The 3,365-nt window shown below is 36.3% G+C and overlaps 1 non-coding gene across 1 annotated transcript; it reads right to left on the bottom strand.

The window, feature by feature from the left end:
- Window positions 1–1,343: 1,343 nt before the first annotated feature.
- Window positions 1,344–1,450, bottom strand: LOC121230130 (small nucleolar RNA R71). Its single transcript, XR_005928082.1, has one exon. It is a non-coding gene; the product is annotated as a small nucleolar RNA R71 (small nucleolar RNA).
- Window positions 1,451–3,365: the final 1,915 nt, after the last annotated feature.

The following is a 3,365-nucleotide window of genomic DNA, read 5'->3' as shown; positions in this document are numbered from 1 at the left end:
GAGGATTCGTGGAGACGGTGAGGCACTGATGGGATGCTGACAGACCCTGAGATAGTGCCTTGAATGGTGGCCTCGATTTGGGAGCTGGACAGACGCTCCTCGAACTTTCTAGAAGCGGTGACGACTCAAGGAGAAAGAAGGCAAAAACCCTAGGGTTTCCTGCCTTGGTGTAATGGTTTGGGCCAGTTGGGCCATTTTAGTCCTGGGTCTATCTAGTTTAAGTTGGGCTATGGGTGTTTTTGGGTACACGGGTAGTCTAGGCTATTGGGCTGTAGCCGGTCTATTTGGTTATAACGGGTCTGAGGTACTTGGGCCTGTGTTTGGACTCTTGTAAACTGGACTTTATATGGACTGTTAAATAAACAATCATTTATTTATTTATTTCATTTGGTTTTAAGGCCCGGTTAAATTTGGGCTATTACACCTGGGATAAAAGTAATATGTTACTAGGAATAAAGGAATCTGAACACATTGAGCGGTCTGGGCTCGTGATATATATATGTGACATCTAAACTCATTGAGTGATCTGAGTTCATGATGTATGAGAGACATGTAATTTGGTTCCGGGTACTGGTCTTGTCTGTCCTACAGGTGGCTAGGTAGTCCTGAGTGGTTCGGATACTTGATAGCTTATGTGAGCAGCCCGTGTAGTTACACCTTGACTGATAGCTTATATAAGCAGAATCGTGAATAGCTTCTTTGCGAGCGTTACATGTTATGAGGTAGCTTTGGCTACATATGTATATGTGGCACTTATGTGTAAGTTTTCTGTGTATCCAATAGTATTCTGAGTGTTCAACAGGTAATACAATGGATGAGGTGATGAAAGTCCCAAAGAGGGCAAGTTAAAGAAGGTATGATCATATGATATACTACGGGTAAGTACATGTATGTACGCTAAACGCACGAGCCTTGCCTTGATAAAGGATGAATTGTGATGAGAAAGTATATATATGAACACTTGATAAATAAGTCAACATGCTTGAATGAGGAATAATCTTTATGGTTATGTGATTAAGTCTTTGTATGATGATTGCTTACAATATTGCATATTATTTGGACGTGGACTTACTAAGCTTTACCTTTCCTTTCCATCCTTTGCAATTCCGCCAAGCTAGCTCGGGGATCGGAAGCTATCAGAGTATTCGATCACACTATCAAAAGAATATTGGGTATAGTGAATTTGATAGCTTGAGTATGCCCTGAGACTCAAGCTATTTCCTTATTCATGGTGAGATCGTGCCAGAGCTTGGTTGAATGCTTGGCTGTCAGGAACAGTGGCATCTTGGAATGCACTTTTTCAACGGTTTTTATTGCGATACAACCCTTCAAACATGAATGCCAAATTAAGGAATGATATTACATCTTTTCAGCAATATGAGGATGAGACATTGTATGAAGCTTGGGACTGATTCAATGAATTAATTACAAAATGCCTGATGTATGGTTTCCAACACTAGACGCAGATGGAAATGTTTTATAATGGATTAAATGCACATACAAGAACTGTAGTTGATGCATCTGCCAATGAGACTTTGCTGGATAAATCATATAATGAGGCATATGAGATTTTGGAAAGTATAGCTAATAATAATTACCAATATCCAACTACAAGAGTGGGTACTGGCAGAAGAGTTGCTAGAGCTATGGAGATTGATGAGATCACTTCATTAACAGCTCAAGTATCATCTCTAACTAATATGATTAAAACATTGAAGGGACCAGCTGTAGTGCAGGAAATGAAAGCAGCAGAATTAACATGTGTTTATTGTGAGGAAGATCATGTTTTTGATGAATGCCCATGGAACCCAACTTCAGTATGTTACATGGTAAATTTAAATCGAAATAATAACAAATATTCCAATACATATAATCCAAGATGGAAAAAACATCCTGATTTCAGTTGGAGTAATCAAGAAGTAGGAAATTCCAGTAAAGTTGTTTGATAGAATGTCACAAGTACACCACTTTGATACAATCAACCTATGCCACAGCAAAATGTTCAGTAAATTTCATCATCTTCTTCATCTATGGAAGCTCTATTGAAGAATACATGGCCAAGAACGATGCCGTAATACAGAGTCAAGCTGCATCTTTAAGGGCTTTAGAAAACAAGTGGGGCAAATTTTCAGTGCATTAAGCTCAAGATAGTAAGGAGCATTGTCGAGTGATACTGAAAATTAAAGATTTCAAGGGAAGGAGTATTGCAAAGCCATTACACTTAAAAGTGGCACTTAGCTAGCTGGAGTTGTTAATGATTCTGCTGTTGAAGAAGATAGTCCAGATTTCACACATAGGGCAAATTCAGAACTAGGGGTGGAGTAATCAACAATTGAGAAGAGCAAACAAAAAAAAATGTTGAAGCAAAATTAGCTTGTGTTGCCAATAAGAATGCCCTGGTAAAACAACCTCAAAAAGTTGAAGTAAGGCCACTGCCACCTTTTCCTCAGTGATTTCAGAAGTCAAAGGAAGATTTTCAATTTAAAAAATTCTTAGATGTCCTGAAGCAACTTCATATCAACATACCACTGTTGGAAGTATTGGGACAAATGTAACAGCCTGATTTTTTAGCTAAATCGAAATAGTGGTTTTGGAACCACAAATTCGAGGTTGGAAAATTATTTTAATATTATTTTATGTGTTTACAGCATGTAATTATATATGTGTGAAAATTTCGTGAGTTAATTTTATCGTTTAATAGCTCAATTTGAGAAAAAGGACTAAATCGCGTAAAATGCAAAAGTTGCATTCTACTTGTGTCTATTGGCTATGAAATTTAAATGTGGAAGTCCTTATGATGAAACTAGACCATTGATAGTGGAATTTGACATAAATGGGCATTAAATGGATGATATTAAATGTTTTATATTAAGTTTAATTTGGTAATTAAATAAAATAATGAATAATAAATAAAACAAAAGAGGAAAACATGTTCATCTTTGTTTCTTTGAACCGAAAATAGAGAAAGAAGAAAGCCATTTAGGGCTCACATATTTGGCACACATTGATCCTGATTAAGGTATGTTCTTTGTTCGGTTTTTGATGATTTTTACGTTTTTAAGATCGTTGCTTCGTATTTTAGCTAGCTCGTGGCTTAATTTTTGAAATTTTCAATGCTTTTGTGAAGTTCCATTGATGAATGCTTGAGCTTCTGAATGTTTTATGAAGAAATATTAAAGCTTGATGATAGATTTTAATGTTTTGTAATGTAATTTTTGACAAAAATGTCAAATAGGGATTTAATTGTGAAAATGTGAAATTGTGTGGTTAAATGTGTAAATAAATGTAAAATATGGCCTGCTAGGGGCACTATGGTAATTCGGCTAAGCATGAGTTTTGTCAAATTTGGTGTAATTTGTGTTTCG

Source organism: Gossypium hirsutum, chromosome A05 (genome assembly GCF_007990345.1).
Source record: "Gossypium hirsutum isolate 1008001.06 chromosome A05, Gossypium_hirsutum_v2.1, whole genome shotgun sequence".
NCBI classification, from domain to species: Eukaryota; Viridiplantae; Streptophyta; class Magnoliopsida; order Malvales; family Malvaceae; genus Gossypium; species Gossypium hirsutum.
The sequence above is the reverse complement of the archived record's forward strand: the minus strand, read 5'-3'. Positions and strand labels throughout refer to the sequence as shown.